This window comes from Plectropomus leopardus, chromosome 8 (genome assembly GCF_008729295.1).
Source record: "Plectropomus leopardus isolate mb chromosome 8, YSFRI_Pleo_2.0, whole genome shotgun sequence".
NCBI classification, from domain to species: domain Eukaryota; kingdom Metazoa; phylum Chordata; class Actinopteri; order Perciformes; family Serranidae; genus Plectropomus; species Plectropomus leopardus.
The window spans coordinates 25,116,216-25,138,952 of record NC_056470.1 but is presented as its reverse complement, the minus strand read 5'-3'; the positions used below and the strand labels follow the sequence as shown (position 1 = coordinate 25,138,952).

Below are 22,737 nucleotides of genomic sequence, written 5' to 3'. Positions count from 1 at the left end.
AACATCCAGGGCCATGGAGAAAATCAATGGTTCCCATCTCTGCTTGCTCCTAACTGATTTGAGGGCAGAGGATGGATACTGTTTATGACTTAATTATCGGCTCTGTCCAAATTATTCATTGAGGTGCGGCATCATAATCCACTGCCTCCTTAGGTCAGGTCTTATTGTCCATAGTTCACGTTACCATTAACTGCAAACTGTTCACACTGGCAGTGTTTTCTGGCATCAATCATTAAGGTGTTTTTCTTCACATCATAGCAGCCGTGCTCACGTAATGAAAGTTTCACCTCCCTAAAGCAGGAGTGTAACATTTTGATTCTGCGGGTGATGGAGGAAAAACAACTTTGAGTTCTGACACTTTGAGTCGATCCTATGATTCAAGGACACGACTGGAGAGAAGTTGTACACAAATAATTTGACATGCTGCTCAGAGATAACTTGTATGTGACTACACCACTTGATATGTTACGTTTCAGATCTGTCAGCACTTATATTCAGACGCAGAGAGGCGCATTCATTTCGACAGAGAGTAATTCAATCAGTGATTGTGATACTTGTAAACAAACCACAGCTGATATCGTCTACAGTCTCCCACCTGATAATGCTGCAAGTGGCTGAGATGTCACCTGCTGCAGCCGAGAAAGGATGTATGTGGCTGTCGGCCTCCCTGCCTTCCCCTCCAGCTGTCAGCCATGGCCCACTCTAACGAGGAGAGGCAAGGCTAATTGAATCCTAAACACTTCCTCCTTCTGCTTATCCCCGTCTTTCATTTCCAACGCCCCTGAATCTCCTGCCTCCGCTGCAGGGATGTGTTAGAACTCAGGCTTCTAGGACAGCATGACATTATGCTTTAGACTTTGTTATTATTTTAATGTTTTTTTTGGTCTGCCCATTTAGTCCTCACTCTCTCTCTTTCCTCCTCCCGCCTGTACCTCTCCTCTCTCCTCCTCTCATCACTTTTATCTCTAGTGGTTCCGTCTCTCCCGTGGCCCAGGGCTTAATTGCTGTTATCCTATTACTGTTTTAATGGTCCGTTAGCACTGAATTTGGTTGATGAAAATGTATGAGCATAACCGTTAGCGCGTTTTCTTTCTCAAAGCTGAGACCGGCATAAACAGATGTCAGCACAACTATCACTCTGTGCTGTTTTTATTTTTTTCCTGATTTTCTTCTTTTTGTACATTTACAGAAAAGTGGGCTTTAGCGGTCTGCTCCAAAGCTGTTGGGGTTGCGATCTCAATCTTGGCACAGCTTGCTGCAGTTTGCAGGGGCCTAAAGGCCAAAGCGCTTACTGAAGTAAAATAATTTTCAATAAAATAAAGAGCATTAATGAATAAAACAACCACAGTAATTGCATGCCAGCTCCCTCTCAGTGCGAGCAAAGTTGAAAGTCTTTGTACTTCTTTGCAGCCTTTTTTTCAGAAGTGGGCTTTAACCCCTGCTGCATCAGACAAATAAGAGCTGCTTGAAAGAAACCTCTATGAATATCAATCACACTCTGGAGCCAGTGTGAGTCGAATCCAGCTCCTCAGGCTCTGTGATACAATGGTCAAGGTGGGCCAGATTACAATTGATTAAAGTTCTATGCTGCAAAGGTTTGATCATTTTTCTGAAAAAATTACACAAAAATGGAGAGACCTTTAACTCTCTAACTCTTCCTTAGAGGAATGTCTGCATATGAGAGAACAGGAGGGCTTTGGTAGAGAGGGGACGCTTTCGTTCATCCGTCCTGAGGGTCAACTTTTAAGCAATGACAGATGAGCCAAGGCTCCACTCTGTCCCCACTCACTGCACGTTCTGTGATGTTAATGGCCTCTGATGCTCTGATAGACAGAAGCATGTCCAGAGATAAATCATTCAGAGGTCATCGGTGAAGCTGTCACTCATGCGCTCTGACGACTGCCTGTCTGGTTCCTCTCCAATTCCCTGTCTCATTCTCTTGCTGTCTGTCCATTCTTTTCTTTTTACACTACCCTCTCTCTCTGCCTTTTCCAGTCTCTTGTTTCTGGCCTTTCTCCGTCTGGTCACCCCTCACCAGCACTGCCCACTATGCCTGGCATAAGCTGCTAAGTCAGCCTTCAACAAGCTATAATGTCAAATGTAATGGGAACATTTCATTTTATTAAACTCACTCTGTCCACTGAGAAAACTATTGTTGTTTTGATATATAAGGATTAATTATTAACAAACAACCTTATGCTTGTTACAGGCCGACACGCTGATGAGTACAAGCACGCAAATTGGCGTGCGCACGTGCACACACATCTGACACACATACACACACAAACACACACACACTGCAATTTCCCATGACAAACACATCTTATAAAATAGATTTCCAGTAATTACTGCTGTCATCACATATTCCCCCTTCTCTTTATTTTCTCCTGGCTGTTGTGGGTTTAAGTGGCTGTTCTGTGGAACAAGACAAGCAGTGCTCCATAATGAAGTGTTTAATATTTGATGCCATTGGATTTCACAGCTAATAAAAGCTGCGTGTGTGCCTCCATTAGCCCTCTGTCCAGGCTTGAGAATAGTGCTGCATGGCTGCACAATGTAAATCACAATCTGTCCACTGCCAGCTAATGGGGCAACCCAAAAAAATCTGTCATGATAGAAAGTAACAATACATACACTATGCTGGAGTTTTACAATCACAGATTATAAATTATTCACACCAGTACTTTATGCTGCTTTGGCGCATGGCTGTTTGTGCCAGGGGACATGGAGATATTTTGTTGGAGGAGATCCTCAGTGTTATCTGTTAAAGAATATTTGAGAGGTGTGAGACCGTTCCCAGTTACTTTTGTGTGTGTGTGTGTGTGTGTGTGTGTGTGTGTGTGTGTGTGTGTTTCAGAGAAAGAAAGAAAATAGGAGAGAGGGTGCAACAAGAGAAAAGAGAAAAAAGTGAAAACATAGGGCTTGATCTCTTGCAGTATTGATGCTGCCAACATTCAGCTGCCAATGCAGCTTTGAGCAAAGAAAATAAATATAACAAAGCCTATATTTATAATTAAATTCAAGTGAATGCATATTTGTATGTATTTTCTTTTTTATAATGATATGTATTCATAAGCCTGACAGAAACTTACTTTCTTTTGCATGTCTGCCCACCACCTTGCTGACTTCTCTGAAACAGGTAAGAATAAAATGATTATTTTAAATTGTTAGTCTCATCTCCCATCCTCCTTGGCTTTCCCTCTCTTCTTCTTTCATCGCTTTTTGTGTCGCCTGTGTCATTAAGCTCCCCAGAGGAAATGGCAAAGGAAGTAAGTGCCAAAAAATGTCAACGCTAACAGCAGAGGAAAGTCATGACAGCCATTGATTCTGGACTGAGAAGAGATCTGGTAGACAAAAACCATGCAGTATCTTAGGTGGTTAGGTACATGATGGGCTGAGTCAGATTGCAAGGCTTTGTTGTGGCTTGTTTTGACAGGCCCTGTAACTGTGTGCATTGTTACCTGCCATGAAGAAATGTGGGATGGATGTAGAAAATACACACAGTGTGTTAGCCGTAATTAAAAGCTGCCCCAATACTGGAAATCCCATTCTTTTCTTTATATCCTATTATGAAGATACTGTCAAGAGTATGTCCCACTGCATCCAAATGTTTGTCACCCTTTGTCTTCATACAGTAGGTGTTTCTGTGCATGTGTGTGTGTGTGTGTATCACAGCAATCGACAGAGGGGCTCCTCATGAAATGGCAGCAGCGGCGTTCACTGCTATGATGTAGGAGGTCTTTTATCGCTGAGAGCCACAGAGCCGTACCTAGCCTTGGCTTGCATTTACTATTTGGTATTCACCCTTTGCATTCCCAGCACTTTTATCTAGAGCTCCAACAAACCTCTCCTCACTACAGGAAGATCTTAGCACCTGCTTCATAAGAGTCACAGAGCAATTCACACACCCAGTGCTTTCACGTGGCTGTGGCGCTGTGACAACTATTTTGTAGCATTCTTTATTTAGGATGCTGAACTGTCAGGCTGTTGTATTCTGAAAAAAAAGCAAAAAGCTTTAAATCAGATCATCCAAAAAAAGCTTTTGGAGTTGGACAAGAATGAATGATATGGTTATTCCAATAGTGTATTTCAGTAGTGACGGCATGTATCTATATGCACACACAGCAAACATATAAGCTTTTTAATGAAGGTCCAATCCTAGAACACACAGAAAACAAATGGTGGCAGGAAGCATCTGTTATGAGGTAAACTGCTGCACCAATCTGCATTCTATAAGGGAAAGACAAATCTCAGTTTGCAGTCTATAGTGCTGGCGGATTTAATATGAGCTGCAAATGCAATCCTCTCACCAAGATGCATATTAGTGCAGGTGAAGGTAAAATGCTTACCAGATCCCACACACACTATCACAGCCTCCTGAGCAAAAGCTGCATTCGAGGCAATACTGATCAGATATGCAGAGGGTTTAATTTGAAGATACTGGCTATAACGACTTATTCCCTGCTAAGGAAGTGGCGCTCCCCCTCCAATTATATTTAGATTACAGAGTTGGAACAAGATGGTGTTAGAGCTATTATTTAGGGAGGAGTAAAGGTTAGAAAGACTCCCTGGAGTAACCACATTCAGCAGAGTCATTAGCCGGGGGACTCAGGGCATTACAATGTGCATTTTATTTTCAATTTCCTGTTCTCACTCTTCTACATTCTCTCCATTTTTTGTACGAGGCAACGTAACAGTGTATGATCACAGTGGAAACCACTGCTGGAGAGCCATTAATGCAGTATATTCAGCAGCAATTTAACGCATGTTGGTGCTGCAAGTCAACTGTGATGACCAATTTTTTTTTTTCAGCAGAGTGAATGATTGATACATTTTAAACCAGAAATGCAGCTGACATGTTTACAAGATAGCTACTGGTCTGCCAGTGATTTTGACACGTCTAAAACTTAAATATTTGTCATTAGTCTGAGGTGCTACCTGAGTGAAGCACGACAACTCTTTTACGAGCAATGTTGGACATGTATACAGACCTCCTTCAAAACGCAGCAGTCCCACTGGAGATAGTAGTAGCAATGTAGTGTAGTTCAAGGAAGATTTGATCTTTGGATATGATACGAAGACATTTTAAAAATTTAGAGACAGAGGATTTGGTGAAAAAAATTCTCCGTCCACATGTCACAGTTATTTGATGACTTATAGATCACCACTACACGTCTACAACACTGCCTCCATCAAAAGGTCCAATATTTCAGCCTCCTGCACCATCGGCAGGTTTGTTATTAGAAACTTTTGACTCTGCAATCCAATGCCATTTTTCTGATGTATCTATGCCAACATAAAGGATGTAAGGACGTACAGGGGCAGTGACGGTTACATCTTTTGACATGAACTCATCTGTTTTGGTACATAAAGTTAAAATTCATAAATGAGCCTTAAAAGAAACCTGAGTGAACCATGTGAAAAAGTTCCAAAACTGAGGCGAAGAATCAACCTGAAGAAAACCCTCGACCTGGTGAAAATATGGAAGCCATGTGGGAAATTGCTAAATAATTGAAAAAGATTGGAGAATTCTGAACGGAAACTTCAGTACACTTTGAAATGGAAAAAAATGAACCACGCAAAGAGGATGGGGAATTTGAAAAAATAGAATGAATGCGGCAGAATCAAGGCGTGCTGAAAATGAAGATCATGAAATGATTATCAGCACGCTGCTGATCCAAACTCAGCAGCAGCACAGTCAATTGGAAGCAAAATATGAGGATCTTGAAAGCTGAGCCTGCAGGAAGAATCTGAGGATCTACTCTGTGCTTGAAAATTGTGAGGGAAATAATATTATTGAATTTATGGAGCGACTGATACGCGGAAAATTGGAAACAGGAAGTGAATTAAACAAAGGTCGTATAAGGCGAACGATTATCTCATCTAGATTACAGCAAATCTGTGTTTCATGTTGGAGAGTCAAGCTGTCGAATTCTCTGGGGAATAATTTGAAATCTTCAAGAATTATTCAATTTAAGACCATGTTTACACACCAAATGATTAATGATATGATCTTAATTAGTAATCTTTTTGTTTAGTCTTTTGTCATTGCTCGCATATGTGTTTAAAGTGTGCATCAATACACGCTTTGACAGGTTACGTTGTGGGTTGTGCCCGATCCTTTATGTTAGTAGCAGCGTATATCACGTGAGCTGCACTAGTTACTCTGTGGAGGAAAATGAGGTTGATGTTGATTAAAATTTCAGTCTTTCCTCTTTATTTGCCTACCAGGAGATCTTTAAATCTACCAACTCCTCTGATCAGGCTTATTTTTCTGGCTTTAGAATGAAACAGCAGTTTCTTGGTTAAAATAAAAAATGATCCAGTGAGTGCCGCAGGGGGGTTAGCGTCTTGTCTAGATGTTGTCAACCATTGTCAACCGCTTTTAAGCGTTGCGGTGGAACCAGTGAGTAATAACAACAATGATAAGCACTAAAGACAAGATAGAAGCTGCTTTCTAGGCTATCCCTTTTCCCCTTTTTTCAGATTATTTTTGGGGCTTTTTGGGCCCTTATTAGATAGGACAGCTATGTGTGAAAGGGGGGAAGAGAGACGGGATGACATGCAGCAAAGGGCTGAGGATGAAATGGAACCAGCGGCAAGGACACAGCCTTTGTACATTGGGCCCCCACACTATCGGGTGAGCTAGTGGGCACCCCCTGTCTAGGTTATTCTAAACCTACACGTGTTCTCAATATCGCTCATTTTCTCAATATTTTCTCCACTCTTCAAACCTCAGTTGGCGTGGCTACGCATCAGTATCAACCAAAACTGTTAGATTCCCCTCCCCCACAGAAATCGGTTAAAGTGGAGGAAATATCAGACTCAATATGGAAACGGAGTGTAACACCTTGACAATTCTGTCTTCATTCAGGGACGTCCTGCTGTCATGTTTCATATGTGACCAGAAAACCCTTCTGTTCTTGAATCACCAATGTTTGTGTGTGTCCGAAAGAGATAACCAGCACTCTCAAGAGCTTTTACACAACAGGCCAACACTCAGAGTAAACAATGACAAGGCATTGCATCAGCTGTCTTGTCAAGCTGTCAGTCAGTTACAAGTGAGGAAGGCCAAAGACAGTCAGGAGTGAGGGTCAGTGAGGAGAACGCAGGGTCTTCTGGTGGGCAAATTTAGTGTGATTATTAAGTATTATGACCATGTGACTTTACAGAAGGCATGAATGGTTGTCATTGCTTGCTGCACTACTCATCCGTCTGCTCGTGCTGCAGTCACAGCAGATGTCCTGAGTCTTCCACAAATCCAGCATATTTCTCACCAATGCTGTGACACAAGGACAGCAGAGGGGCTGAAGGAGAAGGCAGCAAACTGTAGAGTAGGGATGTCATGGTTTTGATAACTGGAAAAAGTTATTAAGATCAGTGATCACCTTAGCCTACTTAAATGTCTTTATTTTTAAAAAGGAACATCAAAATGTAAATGACAGCTTTCAGGGCATAAAGCCAGATCTGTTGATCTTAACAGATCAATACTTGATAGTCTAGCAAAACTACATATCCTTCAGTTCTGAAAAAAAAACTGTTTACATCATAAATTGAATCGAATTTTGAGCTTAAAGGGACAGCTCACCCCTAAATTAAAAAATGCATATCTGTAAGATAATTCACAAACCTTGTAGTGAGCCGTTTTATGTAGGCACTGCTATGTTCCCACAAAACTACACCCAATGACCATGCAGAAGGAAGTGTGCATCTACACATGGAAGTGAGGCTTGTGCTTGTGACAGTGGGAAGAGTGTTGCACAATGCCCTGAACCCAGGTGTTGCACAAATGCTCTATTTAAGATAACTACACTAAAGTGCTATATTAGATTTTGTATGAGCTACCAGTACATGTACGCTTTCCTCTACTTGGTTATCCAGTTGGTGGGTGTAGTTTGGTGGAAAAAAATAGTTCCTACATGAGACTTTTTACAACAAGATCTGCTGATTATTTTGAATGACCCGGTCATGACTTCATTTCTGTTGAGGTTTTTTAATGTGTTTTTCTGGCACTTTGAGCCGAGTGCCATCTAGATACATTTTATTGGAGAGAAAGCAGACATCTCTACGACTTATATCTCCAACAGTCTGCAACTCACACCAAAACAATCTAGACTGATAATTAGCAGCACAGGCAAGAGAATTTTTTTTTTTTTGGGGTGGTGTGTCCCTTTAAAATTGAAAGTCAAATCCAACGGTGTATTTGGAGAATTGTGAAACCCCTGCTGTAGGGTGAAAGGATATTTTCAGTATAACCTCTGCTACAGCTGACAAAGTGACAGTATGTCCACAGAGTCCCTCTGTGATAGAAGATTCTGCTGGTCAAACCTCAAGGCCACAAGCCTTTGCAAAACATCATTGAAAAGAAAACCGAGCGCCCCTGCAAAATCAATATATTGTGCACAGGTTCGTCAGCTTTAGAAAGGCCTTGTGAAGAAAAGTGTCAAATTATTTGGAATCACATCAGTGTCAGTTTTTGTGTCTTTAGAAGAAACATACAGGGACAGCCTGCCTACCACCAACTGTAACCATCAGGGACCACAGCCCTGTCCAAACACATTACACACTCACTCATACTCAGCCGCACAAGGTTATTGTTGCCTCAGACATCAGCAGCTTCATCATCAGGCCCAGACATATTTTACATCAACTGATGGTTTCAGACTGATGAATGAGAAATGTCATCAATGGTAAACAGTGTGATTTATGAAGGTGATTTCACGCTCTGCTTTCACTCACACCTCCTCTAACTGCCCTTTCTTCTGCTCTAATATTTATATAGATTGGAGATGCATAAAAAACTGCTCATGTAAAGATTTGTTTACAGCCGTACGTACAGTTAGAAAGGTGACATATCGTCTCTCCCTGGCACTTAAGTTTAATATTTAATACCAGTGCTTGGCTCCTGCATAACAAAGCAGGTAAAGCGGGCAATAGAATATGTTAATGTGGAAATAGTTATTCAGCAAAACAGCTCCCTAGGTAACAATGACTAGAGAGAGACAGAATGAGAGAAATGAAAAGGGGAGAAAGGAGGGGGCCCGCTTTACAAGCCAGAATAAGCACCTCGAAACATTTTCATTTCTCTGTTTCTACAAGTTGCATTTTCTCCCCATTTTTCTCGTCTGTGCTCAAAATAACAGAAGTAGGAATCCTTGGTATGTAAGCTGTTATTGTGAGAGTCAGACATGAGAGTTGAGTGAGAAATCCCAGGATGGCTTCTCACAAAGAATTACTTGCATCGATGTGTGAGTATGAAGAGAAGGCAAGGGGGAAAGTGGAAATATGCAGTAAGTGGAGAAATATTAAGAGTCAATATCTTCGGTAGATGAAGGGCTTTCCAGTGATGTGGAAAACATGCAAGTATTCAACGGGCATACATGCCAACATACGTGTAGTACGTGTGATTAAGTGTTTGGGTTATGTGTGTCGCCTCTGAAACAACAGTGTGATTATCTTCTTGGCAGCACTTATCTGTGGCTTCCAGGAGATGATGACGAATGCCCTTCAGCAGTGCATTTGTCGCTGACACATCACTATATGCATATTATAGAATATAATAAAAAAAATGTACATACACACAGTCAGTTACACACACACACACGGACAGGGAGAGAAAAGCGGTAAGAAAGGAGGGAGGTGATACCTAATGCTTTCTAATGGAAGTATAAATCAGTATTTGCTCGGAGGGATGAGGAGGACCTAATAGTAATTAAAGAATTGTCAAGTTCTGTCGAGTTCAACTATTGAACTCAGATTAGTTGATAATGAGAAAATCAGTGACTGGGGAGGAAAAACACGAGGTTCTAGAGAAGATGCCAGATTGTCAGCTACAGTACTGTAGTCTGCTTTGATTGATCACCACAGATCCTGTGTAGAAGTGGAATGAATGTTTCCCCGCCATGTTAAGCATGCAACTGAAAAAAAGGCATGTGTGTTTGTACCAGTTTGTTTTTTTGTTTATGTAAGGTATTACAGGCATGAGCCGCGCGTCTGTGTTTGTATTCACTCAGACTTCTGGGTTGATTTACAAAGCTTACTGCAAATTACCTACAGAGTCACAAACTTATGCATAGCCGCATGTTTTCAATTTAGTGGGGTGTTTACGAACACCGAAGATGCAAATGGGCACAGCCACGGTAGAGTTACTTTAAATGCACTTTTGTTAATTAAGACCTGGTGCTGGACTATTTACCGAAGAGAAAGTGCAGAGTCCCTGCTAGTGAGCTTTAAATATTGGTAGAAGACACAGACATATTTGTAACTGCAGTCATGCTCTTCTTTCCATTAAAGGGAAAGTTTATGGAAGAAAATTGCCGTCGCTTCATGCAGTAATCGGAACAAAAAGTGATAAATTGAGCTTGAAAACCTGAGTTAGAAAAGTCTGTCGAATTTTCAGTCATCTCTGACATACTGTAACTCCCAAAAACTGATGCTTTGTCCTTTCTCAAACATACACCAAAGGCTTGCAGACTCTCAAGGTTTGTCAGAGGTTGAGGCTTTCCACAATTATTAAAGTTTACTCCAGTGGATGTTTTTGGTGGTTCTACAGTCCTTTGAATGTGCTGGAGCCAACCTAGTGTGTGTTGTTGTCCTTCAGCAACATTACTGCAGCAAACAGATAAAAAAATCCAATAGGTAATGAGCTTATTCAATCAGGGTGTTTGGGATTGGACCTGCTGTAATCCACTAAGTAAGAAAAAAAACACAATACAAAGTAGAGTGAAAGGCAAAGGAGGAAGGTGAGAAAAATACTCATGTGAAAAATATAATATAATATCAAAAACAAGTCAAAGGAATACTTTGCTGATTTCAGCTTTGTATCATAACAATACGGGTAGAATATGTACGTGAACTGTGGTAAAGTTCCCTCCATCTAGCCAGTGCTTAGATCCTCTGCTCCCCGCCCAGCCAACGAAACTCTTCATTGATCGATGATGCGAAACAACCCATTCAGCCTGTTTCGCTGACTTTCGAACTACAGGCCTTACATCAAAATTTTCATATTGCCCACAACCAATGCCATTACCATGGACTCTAAATGTATAGCAGTGCATGAAGAGACAGATCTGCCTCTCTCGCTCTCTCAAACTCAAATCCAAACTCTGATTAAATAGTAAATCTAGGTGGTGCAAATTGAATGTAAAACAATATTCTGTGACTGACCTGCCTATTTATTGCCTCATGTTTTTAGTGCCGTGTTTAGCTGTAATAACAAGAGTTTGTGAATAGGAAGTGGGCATGCTGTTTCCTGCACAGTGAAAACAGAGCCTGAAAAAAAAAAACTGAGATCAAACGATAAAAATACGCAGCACTGATCAAATAGGAACCAAAATACTGTCTCTGAGTTGCCGATTTCTCACCTAAGATGTTTTAAGGAACATGTTTTAGTTTACTGTTTAACTGTAATACAAGACTGTTTGTGTTATATCACCTACTAGCAGGAGTGTTTATTGGTCTGGTAAAGCACTGTGCAGTCTGGTAGTTGTAGTTTTTTACCTCTTGAGCAAAAGCGAATGCCCAGTCCTTTTTCTCTGTGTTTTTCTTGTCATGTAGCACCAATAGTACTTGTGTCTTTCTACTACATAGACAGCCTAGTTTAAAGAAAAGACTACCTTCCCAGTAATGAAACTGTTCTTTAACACAGTTAGATGACCACTGCTGGTGTTTATGGTTGTAAACATGCATGCACGTCACATGCATGTGCGTGGGTGAATATGTAGGAGCCTGTGTCTCTCCTTGTCTGAGTGGTTGAAAGAAAACACAGTAGCTCAACATATAATTAGTCAGAAAAGCAGAGACAGCAGCTGTGAATAATTTAAGATGGCAGTTTATGCAAATGGTCCAAATCTGGGACATGGTGCAGAAGGTGTTAGCATTTTACTGCTGACAGGATGAAACAGTGCTGAGTAGTATATGAGGTGTACAGTCCGTACACGGCCCAAACACTGCCAGCGTCACTCCATTAGTTTCACATTTGTTTTGGAAGGAAAATGTATCTTTTCACAAGAATGTGGCACCTGTGCGCATGGTGTTACTGCGATGCCTTGTGCTAATGATGCATTTAAAAGGCTAAGAAAACACTTTCTCACAAACACCTGGATGGCCTGTGATCATCCCGAGCTTTTATGACTGATTATGACATATTTAAATAAAATATATCTGTCATGAATCTTAATCTTATTTTGTAGTTTAGTTTTGATGGCCATGAAGCACTGAAGTGATGGCAGATAGACAGATCACTGTTACCTTAGGTCATTTTACATCAGTCACTGGCAGGTCTCTTGATGGCTACAGTCTCTCTTCATGAAACAGAACAAAGCTGGAAGTCTTCTTACAATCAAGCGCTCACCTCTAGCACAGAAACATTCAAAGTAAAACTTGATCTAAGAGCTGAGCTGTTGATGCCATGGCAGCATAGTGAAAGCACCTTCTCTTCTACCTTCAAGCACCTCATGGGAGAAAAGTTAGGCTTCTGCTTACTTTGCTCAGAGACGACTGCATTAGAGATTTGAGTAGACTTTATTACCTCTCTAATTAGACTCCAATTATGGAATTTTAATATGGATTATTACATGCAGTACCCGACACACATCACCACCTACTGAATTCATTTGCTGGTGTTTAGCCATGCTCAGAGGGCTGACAGAATGGAATTCAAAATAGGAGCCGAGAGAGGAGGGAGTGTGTGTGCACATGTGCAGGATGAAGCAAAGTGACATTTTCGTGTGATATCCCAGTATTATTGAGCCGCTGTCGTTTAAATGTGGGGCTGACAGTTTCTGTAACCAGAGACATGGCGTATTGGCTGGATATGCTCAATAATTATTGCCCTGTAGCGATCAAGAAGAGTGCTGAGGTTTAGCCAGCATAAAAGGGCCATTGTGGCTGTGTCTCAGATGCTGACAACCACATTGATTTGCATGAATCAAGCTTATATGCCTATGAAGCTCAAACACAGCATTGCACCGTTAATCTGCTCAATCTTTCTTCCTTTCTTTGTCTGTCTCTCTTTCTTTTTTGTGCTCGCTGCCTCCCTTTCCTCAGTGTTTTACTCCGGCGTCTCCCCCTCGCTCCCCAGCTACGCTTTTGTCTCTTGTGCTGTGCTAGTGGTTTTCTCAGTTTGACATTCAAACAGTATCCATTAAATATGCCTCCGCATCACTGCTTTGCCATTACCCAGGAATGCTATTTTGAATTCTAACTTGTCAGCAGAATGAGGTTAAAAACATCAATACCCATAAATCCCCAATATTTGAATATGGATCCCAGTACAAAGGGACTGACCACAGTAATAACAGCAGCAGGGCTAAACTGTAAGCCAAAGCAGAAACCCCCTAACTCAACATTGCGTGCTATTATCCGTGTGTTTCAAAGCATGCTGGAGCTGAGTTATAGGGTTTTCTCAAGGATAAATGGATTCCAAAGCAAGATCCTTCCTCAGCAAACTGCTGTAGAATTCGCTGTTATAAGTATATTCAGAGATACTGAAATTCATTTCCACTGTCAGATGGGGGGATGCTTTCCCATGAAAAGGCATGCAAATGTGGGCAGGAGGTAAAGGCAAAAGGGAGAGACTGTTCAGGTGTAGACTAGAAAGGGAAGGAGAGATGGATGATGAAGTGAGAAAGAGAGAGAGTGGGGGAGAGAGAGTACACATTGCCTCACTTATAGGTACCCCCTCTCTCTCTCTCTCTTTGTAAAACAATATTGCCAAAGCCTCAGAAGAGAGTTAAATGATGATATAAATAAATACAAGATAAAAACATCAATAGTGATATTCAAATCAACAGCAATCCATCGGATAAAAAATAGATGCATGAATAAAAAAAAGAGAGAAAACATTTTTTTTGTGTGTGTGTGTGTGTGTGTGTGTGTGTGTGTGTGTGTGTGTGTTACATCTACTGTACATAGACGTAACAAAAAACAAAAAAAAAGTGAGATGTGCAGGAGAAATTCAGTATAAACGTCATGTCAGGTTGTTGTTCAGGTTGAACAACAGGTTCAGGTCTTTCTCTCTCTCTCTCTCTCTCGCTGCCCCCCCCCCCCCCTCCCCTCCTCTTCTTACTCGGCCCTTTCTCTTTATGGCCACTTCATGTTCACAACAGGGGGACTATTTGTTTCTGTGAGTGTATTTTTCTTCTCTCATTGGGCATCTGAGAGAACCAGAATGACAGAATGAGCACACACTTTCCCAGAAACACGTTTACAGATAAGTTGCAACCAATAAACAGTAAACGCCACTTACACACGCAAACACGTTAGCACACACGTTAGCACACACACACACACACACAAACAAACACACAGTACTCCTGTACTACAGGAGTCCAGCTCTGCCCTATTCAGCTTTAAAAGTATTGAAGAGATGAGAGCAAGCATGACACATCCTGTAGTTTTTAGCATGATGAAAGGAGTGCGCTCAAGTAAGACATGCAAAGAAATATGGAGAGGGAGCAGAGAGGTGATTCATTGAAGTGGAGACACTCATTTAAATTTTTAGAATTTTTAGGATTTGTGATAGTGTGCGTGTGTGATGCCAGACTGTCTGCCTGGCTGCCATTCATTCTTTAACAAATCATCTCCTGGAAAACATTAAAACCATCCTGGGCTTCAAAAGGAAATAAGTAATACTCACATTCACTTCCAGACATTGTTTTTGGCTCACGTGTGAATACAGATCTAACTTTGAAGAACATTTACTTTTTATTACACATACTGTAAAACATGAAAGCAGCAGACATCCCTAATCACTAAGAATTAATTGTAACATCGCTTCCAATTGTAGAATTAATGCCCTTGAATTAGTGTACTACCCATGGTGAGTCAGCCAATTTGGCTGTGTTCAAGCCATTAAATGGCTGTTGTAACAGCCCTCTGAACATACCATTAGGTGTGGCAGGCCTTTACTGACTAATATTAATAATCATCTATTTTATAGCAGTTTTCAGTCTTAAACACAAAGTGCCTCCCAGATAAAAAGGTTTACAGAATAAAATAAGACGTCAGAAACCCATGTAACCCCTCCCCTGCCCCCTGATGACAAAACCAAAATTAAGAACATTAAAACACAAAAAGTAAACAGCACTGCATACAAAAACATATGCAAGTTCAAAAATACAATTTCAGAAGTAAGTAAAATGTGGCTAAGAGAGTTAACCTCATTTAATCAGATCAAATTAAGAGTTAAAGAAATAACCAAGCAGATAAGACATTAATAAAAGATAAATATGATGCTTAGAACCACAGATAAAGGTAATTTAAACGGGTGATAACATCCCGAGGGTTGGTGAGCAACGTTCTTTAATCCATTTAATCAGTTAGTCAGTAATTTGCCACATAAAATCCCACAGGTACACACTCATTGAAATGCTCACTGTACATGGTGGCTGTGCTCATTTGACACTGCCCATTTTAATAAAGCTTATATATACATAATGCGGGTATTCGCCAAAAAACTGTTTATGTAATGCACGTTTATTGTGATGCATGTCTGAATTAAGGTGCAGATTAGAGACGCTATTCTATTATTTAGGATATGTGCCTTGGCAGAGTCGTGCACTCTCTGACGGCCTCTTAAGTTATTACTTTATTTCTCCTCCAGTAACCGAGTAGGTTGTGTTGTGTTTTTGCCATCAGGCTTAAAGATATGACTTTTCTTAAAAATGTTACTTTGGTATTTTTCAACCTGGGCGCTGTTTTGACATATTTTGTGCCGAAGTGAGTAATGGAGACAATTTTTTTTTAAACTGGTCTAAATTTAAGTGAGAGCTCTGCTGTCAGCACTGGTAAAACAGGCTGCAATACAACATGTGTCCATGGAAAGTGCTTGGTTTTGCTACTGAAATGCTCAGATTGTTAGTGCAAGTGTCTGACAACATTATGTAATTGATCGCCACAGAGATAGACCTTTTTGTTAAAGAGCAGGATCCTTTTTGTTCATCCAAAAACAGCCCCAAAATGATCACCAAAGCTTACAGACGATGACTGTGACTAAAGACTAATTTTAGTGTTTACAGAGCCAGCTTATTTTCACATCTAACTGGTAGAAATAAGAGTTTATTTCAACCAAACCTGAGCTGGTGATTGATGGAAGAGCATAGTGACGAAGCCTGATATTGTCTGCATTAAATGAAGTGTATTTTCTAATGATAAAATTACTGTTTGGTAGTGTTTGCAATCATAATTTTGGGACTGTTTGGGGTTAAACAAAAAGTGTCTTACTCCTTTACAAAAAAGGTCTATTTCCTGTAGGATCTTCACCTTCCCATAATGTTGTCAGACATGTAACATAACAATCTGAGCTTGTTGGTGTCAAAAACAAGCTGCACAAAGATGTAAAGTGACAGTGCACAAAAGCCCCAAAGGGCTATCATTGCAGTCTATTTTTTATCTTTTTCTCCTTTAGTCACTTAAAGACCAAAAACAGGGGGAAATGGGGTTCAGGTCAAGAAAAATACCAAAGTTACATTTAAAAAGCATACTGCCATATATATGGTTTTTATTTGCAATTTTGAATCTTTTTACAGCTCAAAAACTGCTGTTAATGATAAGATTAAGTGTTGTGGAGCTAAATTTCTAAGTTATTAAAGTTTTAATTTCCAACACTTCAGGCGCATAATTTGTAATGGCCTCTGTAGTCCTGATGTAGATTATGGTCATCCAGTTTGAGGCTACTGTGAGGATTTCATAGTCAAGAGACTTATGTAGAAATGCCTCTTCTCACTGAGAAACTCACTGCACTGATACTTTCAGTCCTGTAGCTTTGCAGTAAACATGAACAAATACTTCACACACACCACACACACAGACACACACATATGGTCACAAAATGGGTGGGATCAAAGATATACCAAGCTTGGCCTCGGGCAGAGCTCTGCATGTTGACCCACTCTGCAGTACGGCCTGGGGGAGCACATCTCTGGTGCACTGGCTGGGCGGCTAATGAGAAAGTAAGGATGAAATGTGTGGCTCTATGTTTCGAGACTTTGTTCAAGTCAGATTAGGAAGGAAGAACTCTGAGAATATCCCCAGCCCTCAAACTATGCAGTACATTGGGGTAAAAAAGAGGCAAGAACAGAGCCCAGAGCGCTATAAAATAGACCCAGCGTGTGTTCGTTTCTTTATCATGCTGCCAAAAGTATAGTTTCAGCTCTCTCACTCAGCAGAGACCGTCATAACCTGAGTGACAAGATATGGACATGAAAGGCATGGTAGTCAGAAAAAATGATTTAAAATAAATTGGGTTTAATATATTGAATTGAGACACTCACTCTACTTTACTGTACATGCATTGCTTCAAAGGTTCCATCACAGGATTTGATAAATATATATATTTTTCTTTTTTAATCATGTCAGCGTTGAGCCGGGGCTCCGGCAGGCGCATACTGAGTCATACAGGCATGGTTCAGCACACTGGAGGAACACAGGGGTGAGATGAACCAGTGAGGTGTAACTCATAGGCCATAATTGTATTTTCTCACTAAATTGCCCAGAGGACAAGAACAGTGGCTGGTTGGGGATTAATTCAGTCTAAACTGATTTGAACGCAGTGCATTTCAGCAGTTGATTAATCATCACCTATGAGCTCTTGATTTTATGTATCCATTAGCTTTTAATATGATTGCCTTGTTTTAGAGACGTAACCTTTTCCAAGATTACATTACTTATCTGAGGCCACATGTTGTGGAAAATGAGCAGGAGAGAGTGAGACGTGGAGGCTCTGCTTTGCCAGTGCAGTCAAATAAAGGTGAAGCAACAGAATCCGATGCTGTTAATATAATGTTTTCTGTGCAGTGAGGGTAGAATTTTAAGTAGTTTGCACCAGTTCATGACTCTCTCCAACACTTTTGAGGTATCTCTCCGATGTTGTGCTGAGGATGTTTGTGATGAAAGAGCAGTTTTATACTCATCACCATCATGTGTGTTTGTGTTAGCATCAAGCCTGGAACACACCCAAGTGATGAGAGGAGTAAAAACTTAAAGAGGAACAGAGTTTGCACTTTCTTCCTCTGAATCGTGTGTGTCAGGCAGCTCTTACTGCTTGTGTAACATCTACAGCAAGTTCCACTGATCAAACGAGACGGCGCTCAGGGGGCATACAATTATACATAATAGAAAATGCTCAAAAGTTTATACGCTGCATCTGGAGCTGAAGCTGCATCACAATCCAAGTATGTTTTGGTGAGGAATTTTGTGTTTTGCAAAAATAAATGAAAATGTGTCAGTAAAGACATTACGTTGTCTGGGTTCAGACTTTGGAATCTGCCCACTCCACAGAGTTGTACGATTTGTCTGGTCACATGACATTAGACAGCGGTCTCGGGGGGAAGCGGGACACTGTTCATCTGCACAAACCGCGGTGTTACACAGTTGTTTTAATATCAGCAAAGTTTTCCTGTATTTTCACCATTTTCTGTCTCGATCGCCAGTTGATATTGTTCAATATTACACTATTATCTGTTTGTTTGGCTTTAGCTTTTATCGTCTCCTTTTTAAACTGTTTTGCTGCTGAGTCAGTTTGACATCCTGTATATATCCTCCAAAGGCATAGTGAAGACCATCTGTCTGCTTCTTGCTAAAATCGCTTTTTCGTTTTTGCAAAAACTAAATATATCTTTAGGGAGTGCAGATAATGACAGAGTGGGCTCCATGCTGGCTGAAACAGCTTGACGTACCTTCACAAAGAGGCGGGGCTTAGCAAAGGGTCAATTTTGTTTGATAAATTAAGTCATCTCTAAATGGCCACATGGTGGTGCTATCAATAAAGAATGCTAGTTATGTCTTCCTCAGCCTGTCTGCTCAGTTTCAGTTTGTTTTCATCTTTGTTGAAAAAAACCTTTAAGAAGATTCATTTTAAGGTGAACCTTAGATGGCAGTTAACAGGGTCAATTTAATCTTATTTATGTTGTTTCTTCTGGTCTCACTACAGGTTTGAATTTTTAAAGTTTAATTATGTTTACATAACAGGAACACAAAAGTACTATTTTATAACATCTCTTATTATAGATCTTCACAGATGACTTGCTGTTTGATTTAGAATAGGAAAGGTCAAGGAGTTGACTTTACTATACATAAGATGTAAATGTGCTGATAATATGCGCTAAAAAATCATATTACTTATGTTCAACCGAATGACCTTTAGGATGTAGACTGAACAAAAAAATATGAAAAATCTATTTTTTTAATACCCTTGAACTCACATTGACTCGTCCAAGTAAAGTATGGCCATTTCGAGCATAAGTTTGGGTGTGAGCTTATATTTGCCTGTATATTAAGATGCATTTCGTGTGTGTGTGTGTGTGTGTGTGTGTGTGTGTGTGTGTGTGTGTGTGTGTGCCTGTGCATGCTATGCCTTCACTAAAGGGGACTGACTGCATGCAGGTTTTTAATGAATAATTTACAAAAGCGGTTGAATTATTAAGGTAGAATTATGCTAGTCTGAGCCACCCTTAATTAGCTGACCCCTCAGTCCACTAATTTACCCTCCATTAAGGGTTCACTTAGCGACCTGAACTCTGACCTCCACTAACACTCAGCAGTCTTCACAGTCTGTGCATTCACCTCCTGTACGTCCCGTTTCCCGCTGGTATCAAACAGTACTCTATCAACTGTAGCAAAGCCTCAACCAGACCCACACTGTCTTTTTGCCGCCTTATAGAGACTTTTCTCTAATCCCAACAAGATGTAGATGTAGAGAGCATAAATGTTTTTTTCATCAAGATATAAGGAGCCCATATTGTGTTAGTTTTTTAATACAAGCCTAATGCTGTTCTCTCATTTTAGTTTTACAAGGGAGCATGTGGTTATGAATTATAAAGCATTTGTATACACATAAATAGAATAGCCGTCTGGCCTTGAGTGCATCTGACAACTGACTGATCCTGATTGCCACATGTCCTTAGTTGCTCTCCATAGACAACTTACTTTTCTGTCACCTGGCGAATCAACGTGTACATATTGTAGTTACACTACAGTTTTACAGCATCCAGGTTCTGAAAACTCACTGTGGATTTAAAACTGTATGTACCTTTTCCCAGCCTCCTCCTACAACTGAAAGCTTTCACAGTGCATCATTTGTGGAAAAGAGCTTCCAACCAAAAACCTAAATAGAGCTCAAAAGCATCATCAGAACGAGATGAAAACACAGAATTGCGCAGTTCAAGATTAATGTCTGTGACAAATGTTTGCGAGCTGTTCTGTGAGAGTCAGATGTGAGAGCAGCCTGTAACCAAAAAGATAATTTTTAAATGCATAATAGTTTTAGAAATTATAGCTTTTGAAGTGCAAGTATTGCTCTTGGCCATATCAGGGATAGACACTAATATTTTAAAAACAATTATTTTATTTTGGTGGCCAAAGTACATTTTTGGTGTGAAAAAAATGTTTGTGGTCTGAGTAGAGTTAGGAAACTAATTCTTCAGTAGCACCAGCATATCGGTTACTAGCCGGTGTTTTGGTTTAAGAAGTCACAGGGTTAACTGGTGACGTTGCAAATGCATCTGTGGTTGGTCGCATTAACTTACCTGAACGGTTTGAGGGGATGAGACACACAGATGAGCAAGATCAGAAAATTGATTGCAGTGAAATTGAATGCTTTTAAAAAGATAACTACGTGTTCTGCTCGTGTTTTTAATAGCCGTCAATATGTGCAACCACAATGCATTTGGCTGAAAGTTACCAGTTAATATGGTCACTAGCTGAACCATATTATTGGTGACGATCACTCCTTGCTTTTTTTTTAAAGTGTGAATGAATCAGGATGTTTGTGGAACTGTAACATTGCTTTGCTGAAGGCTTGCAGTAGGGGATTTTTTAAAGTATGACCTTTATTTAGACCTGTAATCTCAGTAAGACACAAAGTCTAATTCTAAAGAGTGACCTGATAAGATTTGTTGGCTCAGGGGCAACGTGTATGGGGTATTTGGTTGGAACAGAGTAACTTTTTGTGGCCACGGGCCATTGGGTTTAGGTTAATGCTTAACTGTGCATACAGAGAGACATTGACTGGGAACTTTCACCTTATGAATGTCAAGCTTTGACCAAAAATATATCTGTTCTGTTTGCTCCAACATAAACTTTGTGTGGATGTCATACCAACATGTGTCTCAAAAGTAGGATATATATTTTGTACATACCTTTTGCTGCTGACAGATACAGCATCTCCTCTGTCTGCAGTCAGGCAGTAAGTACACTTGCCCAGCCCTTTCTCCCACCTCAGCGCGCTGTGACACCTTTGCTGTCCATGGACAGGGTCGTGTCTAGGAAGTGGCCTGCATGGGCCACCCCGAAATCTGATAGGTCACTCCAGGTGCCACCCCATTATGACTGGCTGCCCAGTCAGTTTGAACTGTTTGACGTGTAAACTGAATTTTTGTTAATAGGTGCAATTCAATCTTGAACCTGAGAGGCAGTATTGTGCCAGAGTTGTGTCTAGTCTGACTAATTTTACACACAAATAAACTGAAACATTGCAATTTAGTTTTGTTAACACGTCACACTAGCTATTGTACTATTTACTTTTGGAGGAACAATTGTCTTTAATAAAGTCTAGAGGCGTTATTATTTTAAATTAAACTATAAACAGAAATGTAAGACATTGCAGTGTTAGTAGGTATAGGTAGTGGAGACAAAAAATGGTAAATTAAAACTGTGTAAGTGCATGTGCCCACAGTAGCGCTTGTACTTATTGCCACCCCCGTATTGCCCCACTTGGGCCACCTCAGTTAAAAAGGTCTGGACACGCCACTGCAAAGGGGTGGCGGCGGAGAGACCTTCTGAGTGACATCTCCATGTTATGTATGTGGAGGCACTTTTGCTTGTTGCTGAGGAACATATTCCTTTATGAAGTCACAGCTGCCTGAGAGACAAAACAACTATGTCTTTTCACAGTCTTGATTTAACAGCCCATATGGTGTGACAGAGAAGCATCCCCACCAGAGCTGTTGCTGCAATTAGGTGTCATGTCACGGCCCTGTCCACTATGAGAGTCAATCCAGTGTGGCTTGATTTGATTGTCCTGATGCACAAAGACAAACAGCAGCTACTTGGTGTCCAGCTGTGTCGTGACGCTTCTTTGGAGACTTCATCTCAGTTAAAGCTCAGATGTTCCAGTGTCTGAAGGAAGGAAGAGGTGGGGTTAGACATCATCTGCTGCTGGTTGTCCAGCTCTTCTGTTTTCATCCTAAGTGTTGCTCAAAAAGAAACTCTTCTGTGGTAAAGGACACTTTGCTTTGCCTCTCACAGTTATAGATACTTGTATTTTAATGGCTCATTTTGCGGACTCATCTTTGCTGCCTCCTCTTAATCTGAACTTGTTTTGGTGTCCGTCTCATCAGTTGAAGGAATAGGCGTTGCTTGTGCTCTTTAGTCTCTCCATACTGAAGACAGCCATTAATTGTAGGGTTGTCACTTCTTCCTCTGTTTTTCACTTTCATTATATAGTAAGCCGTGTTATTTACTGGTCTACAAGAAACCTTTGACATGACAATTGACCGTTTCAGATGCTTAAGGGCTTTTCACATGAAGAAAAGAGAAATATACCAATAACTATATCATTTTAAAAATCGTTCTAACTCAAGTGGATGGCAGAGTCCACACCATAACGACAGCAGTGACTGATATGTTTGGGATTGCTTTCAGAGTGTGCGAGGCACCACCGTTTACAGTATATTACAGTATATTACAGTTCACTTGTGTGTCACTGTATGTTACAGTTCAAATTGTTACTTACTTTGT

General features: G+C 40.6%; 1 protein-coding gene across 1 annotated transcript in view; it reads left to right on the top strand.

The window, feature by feature from the left end:
- The window catches only part of LOC121946868 (cadherin-4-like), a 288,738-nt gene that overhangs the window by 73,036 nt on the left and 192,965 nt on the right, over positions 1-22,737 (top strand). The gene's annotated exons all lie outside the window — the stretch shown is intronic.